Below are 21,019 nucleotides of genomic sequence, written 5' to 3' on the forward strand. Positions count from 1 at the left end.
ACAACCACTTAACTTCAAAGGATTCTGTTTTCTCACTAAAGTCTACACCAATTTAACAAGTACTGGTTGTTTGTTTTTTAAACTAAAACCTGCAAAGTATCTATTTAGACAAATTTGGAGCAACCTCAAAATTTAGCCAACATTGCACATGAGGCTATGGTACAATGAAAACAGATATGTGCACAGTGTCAAGAAAAAAAAACAGGGCTTGCTGCTGAGATGACAAGTCCAGGATTAAATTAAGGGCTGTGAACTGGTGAACTGAGGTTTTTCTGGGTGTTAACATAGCCTTGACTGGCAATTACTTCATTGTTATAAAATTGTGTTTAAAGGATAAGCAATTTTAAAAGCCTTACTTCAATATTTTTCATATGGGAACGTCCCAGATTATTAAAAGTATTGTCATGTAGTGATGAGCAGTAAAGGGTATAGGATCGGAGCACACAGAGAAGACAGGAAAGATAACAGGGGAAGGTTTCAGCAGTGTGACTATCCATGGGGTGTAGGGGCAGCAAATGGTAAGCCAAAGATATTGAGTGGGAGGATATAAGCTTTATCAAGTAGCAAGGAGCAGACTGCAATAATGACTGAGTGAGCAGAGACGAAGAAAGAGTGCAGGGCATACTAGTGCAAACCATTTGCTATAACTATATCTGACTTGGTCCATGTGCAAGACACCAAAGAGCAAGCAACAAGTATAAAACTTTAAGAGAACATTTTTAAAATGTACAGTAACAGAGAGTAAGCCGTGCTAGTCTATACACTATCAAAACAAAAAGCACTTCTTCAGACCATGGGTCTGTCCCACAAAAGCTCACCTAATCAATTATTTTGCTAGCCTTTAAAGTGCTACTTGACCACTTTTGGTTTTGATTTTTAAAGTGCTGTTTCTGCACAAAGTTGGTTGAATTTGAAATTGTACTATCTGCTGAAGAAATATTGTGCTAAAGCCAGGAGACTATTCAATCAGCAAAGAATTAATCAGGATTTTAGTACAAATCTCTATGCAACCTTGACAAGTGAGTCACTACCAATGCCTTGATAATAGAGAAAATTATTTTATCTCACAGGCACACTCTGAAACAAAACATCCTTTTGTTGGCTACATATAGCCTATGGAGTCTGATTTTTGGAAACATCACAGGATAGTCATGCTGAAGACAGCATGAGTCATGGAAATATGCTATTTAAATGTCAAGTGTCACAGGTATTTTGCATCCCAGCTGACCTTCATATGCCTCATGTTTAGAACATTGCTTATGGGGTATGTCTAGACTAGAGGGATTTCTCAACAAAACCCATAGAGCGTCCAGATTCCCAATGGAGTTCTGTTGACAGTAAGTCAACAGAACACAGCACTTTTGTTGACAGCCGTACCCTGGTCACCACGAAGAAGAACACTGCTGTTGGCAGAGATCTGTCGACAAAACACCAATCTGGACGTTCTAGGGGGCCTTCTGTCAACAGAAGAGGTTTCTGGGACACTGCACAACCCTGTCTGCTGTGCTTCTGGGTGGCCTGTTTTGCCGGTTCAGCGACCAGGCATTCCGGCTGCGCTCTCTCAACAGAGCAGATCGCTCTTTCAATCCACTCTGCAGTCTGGACAAGATCTGTCCCCAGAAGTTTTGTCGCAAGATATTTTCCAACAAAAACTTCTGCTGACAAATCCCTCTACTCTAGACATGGCCATGTACAATAACAGAGAAGAGGTTTAAACAGTGTATTTGGTATCATAAACCTACCTAATGAAATCCAAAGGACTTCTCCTGGTGAAAAAGGCATTTTTGTAACCCTAGAGAAGGAAAATTTCACTCCTATTAAATAAGTTAAAATTCTTGCAGTCTGTTCACTAATCTGCTCCTTTGGTTCACTAGTGCTTCTATGAAGCAGCCTCACAGACTGCCTACAAGTGAAACTGGCAGTTCCCAGGTTCTCACTGTAATTCATTTGTGTGTCTTCTGTAATGAATAACTTCTCTGAAGATTCCTAACTAAAACTGGAATCACCACAGAAAGAAACTACCCAGGTGGAACACCTGATCTGCAGACTTTGAGGACTATGCTGAAGGCAATGCAGGACTTACACAGTGCTGGCATGATCACTGAAGTTACTATAACTCACAGAGGCAAGGTTTGTATCATCTTATATGTCTGTAGCAAGAGTCAGCGCCTGCCACATATGGCAAATTACAATTCAAACAGGCAAAACAGAAAAAAGACAGAGGAAATAACGGCACAGAGAAGCAAAGTGACTTGCCGAGGTCACAGAGGTTGCTAGCAGAGCTGGAAATTGCATTCCACATCTCCCTCCCTCTACTTCAGTTCTCCTTCTTCTAGGAGTCCTTTCTTTTCCTTTTTGTCCTCGCTCTGTTTCACGTTTTTCCAGTCTCGTAATGTGCACACTCAGATCCATCTTTTGTTTAACTCCCCCATATCTATTTCACTTTCTCCTTGTACTGTGTCCTTTACTTCATCCTCTTGTGTTTTGTCTCATTTATTCTACCACCTCTTCCCTACTGCCAAGAAAGGCAAGGAGGGTGGGATTCCTTCACAAGGGCTGTCCCTGCACCCTCTTCTGGGGATCCAGCTTTTGTATTTTGCCTTGTAAGTGTCAGACAAATTTATAGCTGCTGGAATAGAGAAGAAAATTTCTCTTTTCTTCTCTTCTTGTCCTGTAGCCTGCTACCTCCCGGCATGGTAAGTGAGAAGTATCCACCACCCCTAGCACTCCCTCTATTTTCTGGCTGCCTCTAAGAAGTAGGCTGCATGTGTTGTGACATCAACATGCCCAGCTGATTAGCAGAGCGTCCACAGCCAGGTTTCCACACATCATGGGTGTCCAGAACCAGAGTAATCCCATCCATGGACAGTTTGTGGCAGCTGCCCCAAACCCTCTGCTTTGGAGGGCCCATAGGGCCCAGGGCATCCTGCAGGCTACCAGGGCCCTGGCACTGGCAGCTGGGATCAGGCCTACCCCTGCATTCACCGCCAGCGGGAAGCAGAGCCTGCTCCACTCTTCCATCTCCAAGCCAGGCTGGTCTGCTTCACTGCACTGGCGGGAGGAGGAGTGACCTGGCTCCAACCAACTCTGTTCCCTCAAGTGATGCTGTTGGGAGCCATGGAAGAGTAGGGTGGGGCTGGGTCATTCTGTTTCCCTCTACCCCAGTGAGTGTGGGGGAGGATCTGACACCTGCTGATGGCACCAAATCCCCCAGTAATCCTCTGGGTTTTACGGCTCAGGGCTGGGGATTTGGAAGAAGGGATGGAATGGGGGCAGGAAGGGAGTGGAGCAGGGGCAGGAAGAAGTGAAGGGGGGGGGGAGTGGAGAATATGGGGCAGGGGCAGAGTAGAAGCAGGAAGAGGCAGGCTGGGGGCAGGGCCAGGTGTGGAGGTGGGTGACTAAGGGGAATACTAAGGGAGTGGGCATTTAAACTGACCAAAGCGAGGTGTGTAAATTCTTAGCCTGCAGAGGGAAACAGAGGGACTTTGGAGTCTGGAGTGGAGCTCCTGTGTTACAAATAGGCAGTGGCTGGACAGCTTTCCCTGGTGAACAAAGGTAGGGCTCTCTCCCTGCAATACACCCCAGACACCTGGGGTCACCCCAAAAGGCTTCACCCACCTTCACTGCTCCAGCTCAGCTACAGTTTAAACCTTCCTTTGCAGTGAAGAGCTATAATGCCATTTCCTTCCTCACACGCACCAAAGTGAGATTGCTCCAATTCTTAGCCCCACTGCTGCCCCCAGGGTTTGGAACAGCAGCAGATGAAGGGGAAGACTCCAGCTTTCACTGTAGCTTGGGCAAGCTCTGACGAGCCAAGGCAGCACTGAAACTGTCCGCAGAACATCAAAGACAGTACAGCACTGGCTTTCAGTCAGGATTTCAAAGACTTTCACAGCCATAGCCACTAGATGATTAAAATAAGCTGATGATACCTTCTCCTAACCAGAAAATCAGCCAACTCATCACACGGTTACCATGCTCTTCCCTCCTGCAAGCCTGTCCTTCGTCAACTTTCACAACTCTGTCCTCTCCTGGCTCTCCCCCTTATTCCAATCATTTCTTCAAAACTTCACATACAAGCTCTTCATCAGCATCCCTTCTACAATATATTGAGGAGGTTCGACAGGAGTCCACATTTAGCCCCCTCCTCTTCTCCCTCTATGGACTCTCTCTAAGGCAGAGGTCGCCAACCTTTTTTGAGACAGTGACTCCATTTGACAATTCAGTACAACTTTGTGACCCAAGGCAATTCAAAACTGGGATCAGGGGAAGAGGAGTTTCTCCCCTGGGAAATTTATTTTATAAATCTTGATTCGCGCCCCAACAATCCCAGGCTTAAACCCCTTGCAGACCCAAAATGCCCCCCACCTACCTCACACAAACGCCACTGCTGCTCCCTGCTGCTCCTTCTCTGGGCCACCGCCTCCACCACATGGTTCCCCTCAGCCCTCCTACTCTCTTTCCCCATCTGCAGTATGGGCAGTTCCTGCCCTGCCACACGGAAATGGGACTCAGTTTAATTGGTTTAATGGCTGGATTCCTCCTGCCAATTGAATGGAGTTCCATTTCAGCACTGCAGGGCAGGGACTGGGAGCTGGATGACTCAGTGGCAAGAGCTGCAAATGGCTACATGTGACTCGGAGCCACTAGCTGGTGACCTTTAGAAAATCTAATGGCAACCCACATTTGGGTCCCGACCCATAGGCTGGGAATCCCTGCTCTAGGGGTTCTAACTCACAAATATGATTTAAGCTATTGTGTCTACCCTGATGACTCAACAGATTTAACTGTCTTCTAACCAGTCTCGTGGCAAAGACAAAATCTCAGACCTTCTTTCTGTAAGAAGACCTTAAAAATGGCCATACTAGGTCAGCACAAAGGTTCACTCAGCCCAGTATCTGGTCTTCTGACTGTGGCCAGGGCCAGATGCCTCAAAGGGAATAAACAAAACAGGGCAATGATTAAGTGATCCAGCCCCAGTCATTCAGCCTCAGCATCTGACAGTCAGATAAGGTGAGACAGCTCTGTTAGAAGTTGTGGCAAAAAAAAACGGAAAACCGTGAATCTTAAAATTCTGAGCACAGACTATGAACATATCTTGCATGTCAGTACTCACATTTGCTTGCTCACATTCCCAGCAAGGCAGGAACCATACTGTTAACCACAGCCAGCTTCAGAATGCCATACAATCATCATCATCATCATCATCATAACTGCCACAACATATTAGTATTGGATTAAAATATCCTCACTTTGGAATGTATATACAAACGTACATCTCCCACCTTCCCAGTACAAGCTATGTGCGAACTATTAGAATACAGTCTTCCCAATTCTCTCCCCATGTAGCACAGATTGTTCTGTCCATTTGAAATGAGTCTTTGAACTAGGACAGGAAAAGAGCCTTTATTTTGGTGACATGCTGTCTTCAAGCAGCCAAAACCCTATGCATATGGACATGTTATTTTTCCCTCCCTTCATATTACTGAACGAGTCCCAATAACACCTTATTAAGCAAAACTTCACAGACAAGTAAATGGAAAGTTTCTACCTATACTTCATTCACTGCACAGTTCATACTTAAAAGAATACACAATGTCATAAGCACATACAATAAAAGGGTCAGAATGGGTCTGGGTGGTTGTATAGTCCACAGAAATGTTTGAAAAACAACTTCAAGAAAACTCAATCTTTCAGGTTGGAATTAATTACACAAATAAACAACAAGAGTTAAATTCTGAAAAAAAAAGTGTTAAAAATTTAGCATTAGTTGAACCAGTTGTTTTCAATGTATTTTTAAATGAGAAAAACCACGTAAGTTTTTAAAGGCCTGAATTTTGCATACCTAGAAGACCAAAAATTAGAACACAATGCTTTTTAAAGTACATTCCATTCCATTAAGCCAAAAATATACCAGTATCCAATACGCTACAACTTTCCTGAAAGCTCAGTAGTACAAAATACATATTTTGCAAATGGTAACTACACAAGTCACAGACATAAATGTTTGTACCTCAATCCTTAATAGCTCAGTGGTTTAAGCATTAGCCTGCTAAACGCAGGGCTGTGAGCTCAGGCCTTGAGGGGATCATTTAGGTATCTTGGGCAAATGAGAGGGGGAGATGATCCTTGGTCATGCCAAGAAGGCAGGGGACTGGACTTGATAACTGTCTTGAGGTATCATTCCAGCTCTATGAGAGGGTTGTATCTCCTTAATCAGGGGGGGAAAAAAGGAGCCACCTTTGACCACAGAGTTCTCAGTGACAATGGGACTCCACACAGGCATATCTGTTTGCATAACCAAGCTCACAGAACATCAGTGGTCATGGGGCTGAAAAAAAATAATAATGAAGAGCATTATCCACAGGATGAAAAGGGAAAACAGTTTACAATTTCAGTTTTAATGTTGTTCTTTAAATTTTCAGAACAGTCTGACATTTAACATCCTGATTTGGTTGTTTAATAGCTATATTAGGAACTGATGCAAAAGACTTACTGATTTGATGAGCAACAGTCAAAGTAAACAATTAATGCCAGGTTTGTTCTTTTGCTTCAGAGACCAATTCTCCAGAAATGCAGACCTTAAAAGAGAGTCTGTGTGTTTAATATTTACTTCAATATCATCCTAATTTACTGTAGCTGAAATGACTGCAGATTTTTGGCTGGATTTTTGTTGTTTGTTTTCCATTGGTTGGCTGGGTTGTGGGAGTTTGTGGTCAATTTATTTCAGATTTAATCATTCCAATTTTGAAAACTGTAACAGGGAGAATAATTACAACCACTCAAATTTTGAATAAGGTTTATTTTCTTCCACGCTTAAACTGGCATTCTGTCTTTTTATGATTGCCAGTGCATTACTTCCATTGTCTCGCGGGCTGTAGTAATTCAGAAAGCAAAGAGGAGAAGGAGGAAGAAGATTTTAGTTCAAATGTCTATTCAAACTACTCACATACTTAAAGCTGAGCATGTACTTAAGTGCTTTGGAGAAGAAGGTCTTCACACGCACAATCTGTTTCTCTGTCCTGTACCTAAACGTTGCCCCTCAGGCTTGATGGCAAGGAGAAAATTCAGACCTTTGTAATAAAATGGGGGTCTTGAATGGTCCAACATGCACATGGCTTGAAAATCCTGTTCACAAGGACAAGCAGAAAGTTTATCCCAGCCCTCAGGAACAGGCTGAGAAGAAACACACTACAAGAAGGGCAGGACATAAAACCAATTCATTTGGGATGCATGAGAAAGGGGGAAACGTGCATGTAAGCTATTTCTGATGGCGACAAGGTATTTTTTATAGTGCAGTTGTTCCATGAATAGCATCTGCAGCAGCAAGCTCGTAAATTGAAGGTAAGAGTTGCTGATTGTAGTATGATTGTAACAGTTGCTGATTGTATTTGACCCACAATTCCCTGAGAGTACAGTGGGTATCCCACATTATACAGCTGCTGCCCCATAATATTTGTCCTAGGAGCAAGATGGAAAACACTGTTTGGCTACTTGCAGTGCAACACAGTTTTTCTGACACATTTTGAGACTGCGTGGGCACAATACACCCACACAAATGGCCAATTGTGTATGTGCTCTGCTGGAACAGTTTTGTGGTGGCAGTATGACGAAAGAACTTTTAATTGCTACAACTTGCTACTGCAGACAAAATCCATACTAAGAAGTTTCGTCTTTGGGTCTGAAGGTACATGGGGAGGTTTTTCAACATTTTAATATGGATCTATTTATTTAAATATTATACTGAAGGCAGGGGTTAGGTGGGGAGAAGTGGAGCCCTGGGAATCACACCCCTAATCTAATTTTAAAATACAATAATGGGGGGGTGATTCATTATTACCTACATCCACAATATACCTGACATTGATAGAGTCAGGAATCAATGACAGGATAATTACCCTTTCAGTGGTATGCATGGGATATAAATATTTTAAACACAAGTTACATATCACAACAATCACATATCAGAAGAAGCAGCTCCATTTGCACAATTTAGAAAGCAATTTCCATTTTGTTAGGTGTTCGCACTTTCTTTGTAAGACAGTTAACAAATTTCTACTCATTCTCTTCACTAATCTGAAAGTTCAAAAGTTAATGCAAAATTGTGTGTGTACACACACACACCTGCACAGACCTGCACACACACACACACAAACAAGTCAGGCCGAAAGATACTACCATGTTTTGAAAATGTGAAAAAATGCTGGGATGAAGAAAGTGAGCACAGCTCCCATTAAACAGCATGCATCATTCAGAAACAAAAGGGATAAAATTTTTTAAACAAATGTGCCAACTCTTAAAATCACAGGCTTCTTGGATACGCAGCACAGATACAGTCTCAAAGTGCCAAAGTAATTCTGTGTGTACAAGATCCAAAATTCTCCAGGAAAATCCCTAATCCCATATAATGTTCTCAAGCACTTATATTTTCAGTGGGCAATGTTATACACCAGCAGTATATGTAAAAGTTACTTGTAAAGACACACAGTTGTCTCCCTGCTAGCTACCATGTGAGGAGGCTGTGGAGAGAGAGTTATTGAGAAGTAACTGATGCTGATGAATTCGCTTCATGTAAGCAGTTTTCAGTTAACAGATAAAAATGACCCGTTTTCAGTGAATAGACTCAAAGGGGGTAGCAGTATTAGTCGGGGGCTTCACAAAAGAGGTCCTGTAGCACCTTAAAGACTTACAATTTTATTTATTGGATAATGAGCTTTCATGGGTAGCCCCACTTCATCAGTCTTACCCACAAAAACTCATTACCCTTTTTAGTGAGAGCACTTCCCCTCCTGAAGTTCCACCCTCAGTAACATGCACAGAGCAGGTCAGAAGATCTAGAGTTAAGTGTTAGTCCATTGTTGCACTGTTAAGAATTACAATCTACAAAGCTTTGCCTTCACTAGGGGGGCAGTGGGAAAGGGGGGCAGTTCTTACATGAGGTAAAATATTTTTGAATAATGCAGCCTGTAGTTTTTAACATGGGTTAACAGATTAAAATAAACTTTAAATTTCCTCATACTCTACCTTAACCTGTCAACTTGTGAATATTGATTCCCTAGTGTTCATTAGGACATTACCTCATTTTAGCCAGCACCCTTTTTCCTACGAAGACACACATGAGAATGCAGTTAAAGATGAACTGGAAAAATAAAAAGGGAAGGCTTTTTTTCCCTCTCTCCTGCCTTTCCTCATAAAGTACCAAATATATGAAATATTCGTCCATGATTTCAAACGTTTTCATTCTTAATATGTGCCGTATCAGCAAGGTCAAAACAGGGATCATCAGCTCTTGCTGGAAGAAGAGAGTATAGCTCAGTGGTTTGAGCATTGGCCTGCTAAACCCAGGGTTGTAAGGCCAATCCTTGAAGGGGACAGTTTGGGATCTGGGGAAAATTGATTTAAAAAAAAAAACTGTCAAGGATAATGAGAGGTCCTGTTGTGGGTACAGGGGACTAGACTCATTAGTCCCTTCCAGCTCTATGAGACAGGTTTATATTCCCATATACTGATGATCTAAAACGTGTAAAGAAAGCTTTTTCAGCCTATTTTATTATTCAAGTCTTAATCAGTTGCAACCAAAGAAGAGAAAAAAAAAACCCTTGCAAGACATAATTTTAAACCACCTGAAGAAAAAACGTAATTTCACCTGTTGATTATGCAGGCTACAGAGATTTTAGGACATCTGAGAAGACACAATCTTATCACTTCTCCTTGTCGTCTAGTGTTTCAGGGCAGACAAATCCTAAATTTCTAGTTTGAAAAAACCCACAGAATTTAAATGTCTTTTCAATCACTAGAAAGCAGCAAAAGACAAAGCAAAGCAACGGTCCACTCTTTGAAGGAAACCTATAAAAGAGATCCCATTAGGGAATTTCTCATAAAGTGATCCCAGAAGTCAGGTTGTATAACGAAAAACTTTTATAAGACGATCCACATATATGTTGCCTTGCACTCTTCCTGCACCCCTGCCTTAAATTTAAGAAGACATTTTAAGGCAATATCTTTACAACCCAGTTAGAGCAAATTCTGAGTGTCACCAATTCTCTCCTCTTCTCCCACTACTACCACCACAAAGCAACCGTACTTTTAGTCAAGTAACTTTTCAGGTATGTTTTCCACCTCTGTACACAGGGTCATGTTAAAGCACAATTCCCATATGCTTTGTTTGCACAGGCTCTACATGTGGTTATGTATACACTGGAGCTGGAGGTGTAATCTGAAGCTGACTGAGCTCACATAAAAAACAGAAACATAAATGTGGCAATACCAGCAGCAGGCTAGGTGAGCTGTTCTGAGTATGATGCCATCTGAAACCATAGGCATATACCCGGGGCAGCTAGCTCATCCTGCTGCTTGTGCTGCCATGGATGTACTTCTATTTTTAGTACGCGAGCTCCATCAGAGCCAGTGTGTATGGCTCTGCCTACAGTACAGCAATCTGTCAACAGACATTACCTTTCCAATAAAACTTCTGTTAACAGATTGCCAACACACACAAAAGAGGATTGCTCTGTCAATCTGCTCTGTCAACAGAGAGAACCCAGACTGCCTGACCACTCTCTCAACAGAATGGCCAACCGGAAGCACAGCACACAGGTCAGCCCAGTGACCCAGAAGCCCTGTCTTTTGACAGAGGGACCCCCGGAGTGTCCTCACAGCTTTTTTGTCAACAGATTCTGTCAAGAAAGGTATTCTGCCTCATGGGGGAGAGGCAGAAGGCTGTCTACAAAAGTGACGAGTTCTGTCAACAGCACGCACTTTTGGTGTGGATGCTCCGTGGGTTTTGTCAACAAAACTCTCTAATGTAGATGTAGCTTATATGTTTACCCTAGCTGGAAATCACATCTTCAGCTCCAGTGTAGACATCCCATATTGACAATTTTTAGTACCCGAGAGGAAGAGCAGTGACGAACCAACTGTAATAATGATCCACTATAATTTGCTCTCAGTTGCTTTTGGGTTTGGCAGAATGATTATCTTTTAAATAACATGACAGATAACATCAGTTTATTTTAAGCATTTCTTTTTATTTTTATCAATATAAGTGTTCACAATAATGGAAAATTATAGAGGGGTCAGACAATAGAAGGCGTGAAATTTATTTAATGACAGTAGATACTAAGATTCAAGATGTTAAAACTTCATAACTGTTAAAAACACAAATAGTCAACTCATATCCCAACATACAAAGAAAACTGCCTTAAATCAAACTGTGTAGTTTCCCCAAGCACCATTACTCTTTTTTTACTGATTTATAGAGCCCTATGCAGATACCAGTGTCTACCCATGGACGCGAATATCTCGAGGACAAAAATTGGTAGCTGCTGATGTGCAGGGCTCCACTCCCAGAAGACACCACACCCAAAGGAAAGAAGTGTGGCGCCGCCTCTCCCAGAAGCCAGCACCCAATGCTGGCAGCTCCTCCAGGATGTGCAGTAGTACTGCCTCTTGGGAATGGTGGCACCATGCTCCTCTCCTTTGGCAGCAGCATCTTCTAGGAATAGAGCACTGCAAGTAGCACCTGTGGTTAGATATTTGTATCCACACATGGCTCTCCACCTATCTGTAAATTTCAATGATCAATGGAAATGTTTTGTCATTTTTGAGCGTGTATGGTGAACTCTATGTCTACCAACATTTACCATTAAAAATTGAAACCTTCCAATTGAATTCTTGAAACCTAACTATGTTTAAATAGTAACATTGATTTTAATGGGCCAAAGTAATTCCTCATGTAATTGTAATGAATTAAATGGGAGTCACATCAGGGATATATTTGCTCCAATTTGTTCTATTTCATTTGAAGCATAGTCTAACTGAGAAGCATCACAGCCCAGGGAAAGATTGCAAACATGACAACATAATTTTTCATGCTATAACAGGCAGTTAACAATAAAAGCACACTTTCTATCAACAATTATGTCAAGTTATAGAAATTAGAAACTTGTAGGTCATTTAGTCCATGTTCCCAACCAAAGCAGAAGTGTTCCTGTAATCTACATTCCAGGCTTTCTCCCACTGAGATAATGATTTTGTAATGGAATTGTCATCACTTACAAGATGGAAAACAAAAAAGCAGTCAAGTAGCACTTCAAAGACTAACAAAATAATTTATTAAGTGATGAGCTTTCATGGGACAGACCCACTTCTTCAGATCAGATATTTTACAAGATGGAATAATCTTCACTCAGCTAAGTGAACAAGTCTCACACTCTGATACACTCTGATATCCAGCCACAATTTTCTCTGATTTAAATGTTATCCTATTATTCCCAGGTTTATCCTACTCTGTCCCATTCTATGCAATTCCTATCCTACTATAATCGATATACTCATATTATGATCCATAATTTCTCTTTGACATTACCATGTACATCCATGTAATCTGGACAAAATACGCACACACAGGCACACACAAAAAGCTGGGCTCAGACACATTTTCTGACTGCCATTTCTGAAACTATTAGCAGCACAATTTACTTTCATGTTTTAGAGTCCACCACTAAAAAAAAAACAAATCTCTCCCTAAAACAAAAAGGATATGAAATTTAATGTGGGTAAGTGTAAGGTAATGCATGTTGGAAAAAATAACCCAAATTACACGTACTACATGATGGGGTCAAATTTAGCTACGACAGATCAGGAAAGGGATCTTGGAGTTATAGTGGATAGTTCTCTGAAGACATCCACGCAGTGTGCAGCGGCAGTTAGTAAGGCAAATAGGATGTTAGGAATTATTAAAAAAGGGATCGATAATAAGACAAAAGATATCATACTTCCCCTATATAAAACTATGGTACGCCCACATCTCGAGTACTGCGTGCAGATGTGGTCTCCTCACCTCAAAAAAGATATATTGGCATTAGAAAAGGTTCAGAAAAGGGCGACTAAGATGATTAGGGGCTTGGAAAGGGTCCCATATGGGGAGAGGCTAGAGAGACTGGGACTTTTCAGTTTGGAAAAGAGGCGATTGAGGGGCGATATGATAGAGGTATATAAAATCATGAATGGTGTGGAGAAAGTGAATATAGAAAAATTATTTACCTTTTCCCATAATACAAGAACTAGGGGACACCAAATGAAATTGATGGGTAGTGGGTTCAAAACTAATAAAAGGAAATTTTTCTTCACACAGCGCACAGTCAACCTGTGGAACTCCTTGCCCGAGGCGGCTGTGAAGGCCAGGACTCTATTAGGGTTTAAAAAAGAGCTTGATAAATTTTTGCAGGTCAGGTCCATAAATGGCTATTAGCCAGGGATAAAGTATGGTGCCCTAGCCTTCATAACAAGGGCAGGAGATGGATGGCAGGAGATAAATCACTTGTCTTCTGTTCTCCTTCTCTGGGGCGCCTGGCATTGGCCACCGTCGGCAGATGGGATGCTGGGCTTGATGGACCTTTGGTCTGACCCAGTATGGCCATTCTTATGTTCTTATGTTCTTATGATAGTACCCAATACTAAAATCCAGAATCAGGACTGCTGTACCTTTTCATTTATTTTATTTATGGGGAAAAAAGCCCCCGGCACAGAAACAATACAGCTGCAGATAAATCTCCATAAGACAGATCACACAATTCACAGTTACACAAGATGAATGAAGTTGCCAGTGATGGATGCCATCTTGACTAACGCACTTAAGGTTGAACTGGAGACCTCCAAAACAAAAAGCAGGAGTTGCTACTGCTTGAGTTAAAAGGGCAAGGTTCCCTCAATCAAGCAGTGAATGACTCATTTCATGTGCACTAGCAACGGTGTGGAGGTAGGGGGCATGTAACACACACAGATTACACTGGTCAAAAAAAAAGAACAAAACCCGTTTTATGGGAGCGACAATAGAAAAAGGGTCATAGGATATACCAGAATCAGCACTCTCTTTATTCTTCTCACATTTCTGATTTTTCATCTTCTTCCAAGAGGCCCCTATACAAGTGACCACTTAAGTCCCACAAAACAAAGATTTGGTGATGAGCTTCCATGGGACAGACTCACTTCATCAGATCACTTTCATTTCCAATACAGACTGACATATGTAAGTACAGAGGACCAAAAAGAAAAAAAAATGCAATAAAAAAAATGACAAATCACATAGGATAGAAGGAAGGGGTGAGAGGTGGGGGAATTTTAATAGTCCTGTCTGAGATAATTACAAGAATCAAAGGAAGGGCAGCAGTCTTTGTAATGTGTGAGGTAGTTGACATCTCTATTCATACTATGTGTTAATGTGTCGAATTTGAATATGTGCTCTAACTCAGAAATCTCACACTCTAATCTGTTGTTAAATTCTCTGTGTTGCAGAACAGAAATTCTCAGGTATTTAACAGAATGGCCCACTCCACTGAAGTGTTCACTGACTGACATGTGTATTGAGTTTCTTGATGTCTGCTCTGTGTCCATTTATTCTTTGGAGAAGTTTTTCCCCAGTCTGTCCAATGCACATAGTGTCAGGGCATTGTTGGCACATAATAGCACATACAATGTTACCAGAAGTGCTACATTTCTGCTGCTTTGTTTTGTTGGAGTACACACTAACACGACTACCTTTTTGTTACCACTTAAGTCCCAGTGCATCAAGTTCTCTTCATTCAAATCTTTCCTAAAGGCTAATTTTTCCCACTAGCTCCATACCCTCTGCACTAGCCTCAATCACTCAAATGCCTTCTCTCCCAGCACTGCAGCAGAGGAGAACAAATCTATGTCAACATTTTCCTTGGCTCTCCAAGTCCATCTTTTCTTATTTGTGTCTGTACATTTTAGACCTCAATTCCACATCAAGGTAGAATTCAGAATGTGTCCCTGCTAGTAGATCTTATTTGGGACTGGGACCTTTCCTATCCGAAAGCACTTTCAGTTAAGGACCATTTTTCTTTAAATCCAATACAGTGTATACCTCATTGCTGATGCTTAGCAAATAATGGCTTGACCTTGCAATCATGTGGACCTGCATATAACTTTGTTCGCACAAACCTAGTGGAGTTACTTGCATGAGTAAATGCACGTGCCCAATTCTTTGTGGGATCCAGACATAAAGTTAAAGTTTTTATAAACCCAGCTATTTGGTAGAAGCAAGGTGATAGTTCTTGACATTGCTCATTCATGGTTGAGTGCAATGTAGTAGCATTGTCTGTTCCCAAGATATTAGAGAGACAAGGTAGGTGAGGTAATATCAAGTTCAAGTGCTTGTTTCCCTCACCAACAGAAGACATTACCTTGCCCACCTTGTTTCTTATCATTCATGATGACAGATGATGATCCCCTGAATGTCCAACTTTTATAGTCTTTTTACATTTCTGCTACTGCAAGACAAAAACTGCAATTCATCCTGATGCATATTGCATTTGCATGTGTGTTACTTGGTGTTTGCATTTTGATACGCATTTTAACTCTAAAAATATTGCTCTGTTATTATACAGCACCAGAATTCATTAAACAAACTCATTGCTAATTATAGAAAATCACAAATATAGCAACATGATAAAACAAGAATACATGGAAACAATAAATAAGAATGCAAAATGGGTATAAATATACAGGCACTGTATTTACATTAGGAACTATATTACACCCCCTGCCATTCTTTGAATCCCCTACCATATAAATTTCTCCTAACTTACATGTCATTAATTTACAGAATACACTTTCAGACTATCACTGCAGTTCCAGCACTTGTTCTTTACAGCCCACAAAATCAGTGCTGTAGAGGTTCTTCACGTATAGCCAACAGGATAAGCCATATATTAAATTATGCACTCACTCCCTTGACAAAAAAAAAAAAGAGGACAGAGATGCCATTCCAGGAAAGAAAAGAAGTCTTAAAAAAGAAAAAAAGGCAACTGGACTGTATGCACTGCTGTTCCTCTCCTTTAACTTAGCAGGAACAAAGAAGGAAGGAAGGAAGAAAAAAAGAAGAGAGCCAAAAAAAATACAAGGAGATTAGATGAGGAATGTTTACCCTCAGGAATGTAGTTGCAAGATAGGATCAAATAAAAGCCACTGAACTACACACTGCCTCCATAACCATTGTGTTAGTGTTTACAAACACTTTAATCAAAAGGAACAGGGAGTTTCATTGTCCACATTGCACTCATGTCACACATCCCTTAGCATGGCAGTTCCAAGGAAAGTCTGCCAGAGGATAAAACAGTCTCACTTACACAAGAATAGCACAGAAGCAAATATGCAGCAGTGGAGGAAAATCAGCTCAGCTGCACGCACCCTTCCTGTGCCCCAAACAGAGTCAGCCCTTGTAGATGATAAACTTTGAAGGAACACAAATGAGAGATGCTGCAAATTCTGCAGTGAAGGGGTTTTGTGTTTCCTGCTAATATGTTTGAAAACAGAAAGTGGATTTCTCTGGAATATTCTTGCAATTGCAGTGACAATATGGTCTTAAAAAAGAAAAAGTAATATTTTGCACCTTGATATGGTAGCAATATACATGCAAACATCTCAAAATTCTTAACAAAAGCAGTCATTATTCCCATTTTAAGATACTGAAACTGAAGCTAGTGACTTTCACTCAAGACTTAAGGACAGAACTTGGGAAAGGACCCAGATGCCTAGTTCCCCCACCACCCTCGAATCACGTGCTCTACACTGCACCCTCTCCAAAGACAACCAGGCTGTGTCAGATTCCAGAGTTAATTTTAAAAACACCCACATTTCTTCTACTTATGACAAAAGGAAAACCAAGTAAATCAGAAGTTCAATAAGGTAAGATTGGGTACATCTGTCTATACAGTGTCTACCAGTCCAGCTGTTGATTTTCAAAGTATCTATTTACTCATACTACTCGAAAATAACTTTTAAACAATTTAAGTAACTGAGAGCAAGTCATGCAACTCAGGTCATTTTTTCCCTGACAAAGAAAGTGAATAGCTCTAACAAAAACCTACCATTCTAACAAAAACTTACCATATACATTGCCCTCTGAACCCCCGCTAACAGTCCCAGATCTCACTCACCAGCCAGAAACACGCCTATCTCGTATCCTATAGCATCTTGGCGTCATTAAGCAATAGCAAATTACAGTCAATCGTATTTGCTGCTACTTTCATCATTGAGATGACCAACTGAATTCCCTCCAGTTATCTGTTAGTAAAAATTGTATCTTGGTGAAGTACAATCAAATTTCTACTTATAAAGTATTACTGTGTGCTGAAAGTTCCAATGGAGTTTTTAAGAAAGATCTACAGATGTTCACTTTTTCAAACAACTCAGTGACGCTCAAAATTAGCAATATTTAAAAGAGAATATTTTTAATAAAAACAAATCACACTTAAGCATCCTGTGACTATCTAAAAAGAATACTGACACATATGAGCAGTGTGTGTTGTACCCTTTCTATATATTTTGTACACATATTTCAATATGATTGAGCCTACTGCTGTGGCTATTTTTAATTTATCATCCTGAAGATGTGGGGAAAAGGAAAGAAAGCATTCCACATAAGTAGTAAGTCTATAGTTTCAAATACATCATCCATTTGTTCTTTTAAATGCAAGAAAAAAAGGCAACAAAGTATTCAAAACTATATTAAGTAAACATCTTATTCCAGGATAAATTAGCTGTTTTAAAAATGCATCAAGGATTTTTTTAAAAAAGGCACCACAATATCATAAATGCGTATCTCAGCTCCGTCTTGCTCTCCACACCAGACACAGACCCCACGCCAACATCTGTATACGAAGGAAAAACAACACTGTCTGATGACCGTGCTGCAGGCAAGTCTAGCTCAGTAAGGATTTTTCACACGCAACCGCCCCTCCAAAAATAATAATCACGTTTATGGACCACTCAATGCACAAGGAAAAGAACGAAGGTGTTTTGTCGCTGTTGCGGTTGCAGTGCTCCCCATGCCCCCACAAACGCCCTGCACTGAACCTCACCCATCAATAGCACTTTTGTGACTTTAAAATGCACATTACAGATAAGTTGATCAGAAGAAATCACAGAACTCACCTGGGTTTGGGATTTCCCCCCTTCCCCGGCGAGATCATAAAACAAGACGCAATGTGGGATTCAATCACTGAGACACGGGGTAAGGCTTGTAGCTCCCTTGGGATGGCTGTATAGTTTCCCCCCCGCTTGGGACTCAGCCACTGCCCTAGCACTTCAGCAGTAGGGGGAGGAGGCTACGGAGTAGCACAATGAATTGCAGTGCAGAATCCTCCCCTGTCTGTTTTGCAATGACATCATCCCCATGGCCAGGGTGGGAGGGGGGAGGAGGGAAGCCTCCCATTGGCCCCTTAAGATTGGCAGTGAGGCATTCTGGGATGTGTAGTTCGCTCTCACATCGAGCGGCAAGCCCCCGAAGCATGGAGTACTACAACTCCCATAAGGTTCTGCGTCGCGCAGCCGCAGAGAAAACCGGGTGGGGAAAAAGGCGAAGGCACGCTCGGCGGCCATGTTGGTGATGCGGGTTCGCCGTTAGTGTGGAGGAGCGGCCGGGAAAGCGGATTAAAATGTCGGCCGGGGAGGGCGGGAGCGGAATGCTCAGGGGCGAGTAAGGAAAGGGAGGAAGCGGGCGCGCCTCTCTCCCACCACACGAGACGGGGAGGCGCGGGGGCCAATAAACCGCGCGGAACGTTCGGTTATCCTCCGCCAGCGAGGACGGTGCGGCGAGGCGCGCTGAAGTCCCCTGCGAGGGTCGGTTGCCGAGTAGGAGCGTGCGCGGCACATCCCTCTCCCATCTCCTTCGCGCTGTGAGAGCGAGGTCGCTGGCTTAGCCGGGGGCTCGCAAGACCCCGGACCGCAGGGATGGAGGGTGCGGGACTGGGGGCGGCGGCGCTGAGGGCCCGGGCGGAGCCAGGCGAATGCGCGAGTCCGTCGTGGGTGGGAGTCGGGCCGAGTCTTTACCCAGCTGTGTTTGCGGCCGCGCTGCGGCGGAGAGGGACCCTACCCGCGGGTGGGGAGCGGGCGCAGAGTGAGCGGTGGTTCGGAGCGGCTGGGGTCGGGGTACGCGGCTTCTCTGGCGCCCACCGAGCCGCGCGGTGATGGGGCCCCTCCCTCACGGGTGGCAGGACGGCCGTCGGGTAGCGCTGCAGAGTCACTGGAGATGACGGCGAGGGAGAAGGCCCCGCTGCTGTGGAAGCGATAAGTTCTCGGGAGAGTTTCTCTTCTCCTCGCAGCCTTCTCAGTCCTGGCTGGGTTCAGCCTCCATCAGTAGCTCTTCCACCAGTTGGGTGGGAGAGTTACTGGCTTGTTTGGGAGAGGGACCTGGGCTGTAAGGCCGTCATTTGTGACTCTTCCTGTTGCAAGCGCAGGTTCCTTCTAATGTTAATCCGGCTATTGCATGATTGGGAGGGGGGGCTGGTTTCCATCATCAAAGGTGACTTTCACAGCAGCTCTTAGTTAAGGGTCCTGAGTGGTGGTGGCCTTCTCACCGGTCAGGCGTGGCCTGCCCTCGGGACTCCGCTGGTGACATGACACTAGCAAATTCCTGTTAGAGAGAATAGTTATTCTGGTCCTGCTCTCAGCTTACTCTCGTTGGTTGAAGAGACCATCAAGGATGCAGGTGATCTCTGCTTTCTTACAGCAAGTAGGCACTGTGTAGAGGGGCTGGTGGGGGTTGGCAGTTTCTGAGGTCCTCTGTAGATCATCCATCATCCCTTGTTGGGTTACTGTGGCAAGATAGGTAAATGGTGTCAAAGTATTAAAAGAGAATGGAAGGGGTGGGGAAGGGGGAACTTGAGCTGGTCTTTGGAGGTAAAGTATGTCCAGGATAGGCCTTCACTGTAGTAATTGGTACCTTTTGTCTTGGCTTTGCCCCAGTAAGAGCACTGCAGTGGGAGGAACTAGGTATGGAAAGTATGGTGAAAAAATGTTTGTACTACCATGGTTTTTTTTTTCTGCTTTTAGTAACTTTATCAATCATTTTATTAAATTTGTTCTCTTTCAGGATATGCTGGTACTGAGGTAATAGAATGCAATAGTCCCTCCCCTTCTCTTTTTTAGGCTTAAGGTGTTATGCTCAGAATTTTGAACAGCATTCTGCCTTTCTGAATCCTGCCATAAAACTGTCAGTTGGTATTGATTGAAGGGATGCACCTTAGCCCTTGATTTTTAAAATCTTTCCATGTTGGTCACTGAAGAAAGGTAAATGATACGGTATATGTTAAGTGAAAAATACCTTGCATCTCAAAGTTCCTCTTTCTGATATATGTGGATATTACGTTAACTTACCAAGTGCTGCGTTCTTTTCCCATTTCTTGAGTGAGTCTCTATCTGCTGGAGTAATTTGCACTAAGGAGGAGAAATGAGACCTTCTTTTTTTTTTTTTTATTTTAAGAAGGTTTGGGATAATTGCGGAAGAACAGCTGTCTACTTGAGGTTTTTCAAATTAAATTTGGCCTAGATCTGTGCAGCTGGAGCCTCTTCATATTGAGTGAAAGCAGTAAGTATTTTGATGGAGTATATAGATGATGCTTGATATTCTCTCCTCCCCTCTCCAAAGACCGTACCTCTATGTTATCTGATAAAGCCTAATCAGAGATGAGTCAGGCTTCCTGACCATCAAATAGCAATGTGGTGGGCAGATTCTTGAAACAGCTTTCTTCAATGGATGTGTGGGAAGCCTGTTAAGTACACCTTTACTGTGTATGAGAGAATTGCTTAGCTGTGTCTTATTTTTAGGAATACACAGTTTACTTTATTCCAGTGTTTACCTGAAGAAGATGAGCTTCCTCTTTCTGTGAAGATATACGAGGGTGATGATGCTTTTGTCACAATTTTGAATTGCCAGAGAAAGCCAACTTAAAGAAACAAAGCAGGGGACCATTGCAAGATCCAGTTGTCTTGTAAGTCTGGTGCTTAAGTGGTGTAAAATACTGCATTTCATAATTCACTCTTTTCCACACTAATGCAGGGCTTTCCAGTCTTCTTTTTTTAACAATCAGTCTACAGCTTTGTGAAGTTCGTTAATCATAATTTGTCATGGCTTTCAGAAGTTTCACTCTGTACAGGTCACACTGCACCTGTGACATTTTTTCAGTTGAAAGTCAACAAACACCAAGGTCATGTA

General features: G+C 42.4%; 1 protein-coding gene across 2 annotated transcripts in view; it reads right to left on the minus strand.

Moving 5' to 3' along the window:
- Positions 1-18,112, minus strand: part of LOC142006876 (ras-related protein Rab-30) — a 182,062-nt gene extending 163,950 nt beyond the window's left edge. The window contains exon 1 of one of the 2 annotated variants that reach the window (XM_074983393.1): positions 17,959-18,111. The gene's annotated coding sequence lies outside the window, so the exon portion shown is untranslated. Of the gene's footprint in view, positions 1-17,958 lie in introns of both variants that reach the window. The other variant, XM_074983421.1, reaches the window with a different exon arrangement.
- Positions 18,113-21,019: the final 2,907 nt, after the last annotated feature.

Source organism: Carettochelys insculpta, chromosome 1, assembly GCF_033958435.1.
Source record: "Carettochelys insculpta isolate YL-2023 chromosome 1, ASM3395843v1, whole genome shotgun sequence".
Lineage (NCBI taxonomy): Eukaryota > Metazoa > Chordata > Testudines > Carettochelyidae > Carettochelys > Carettochelys insculpta.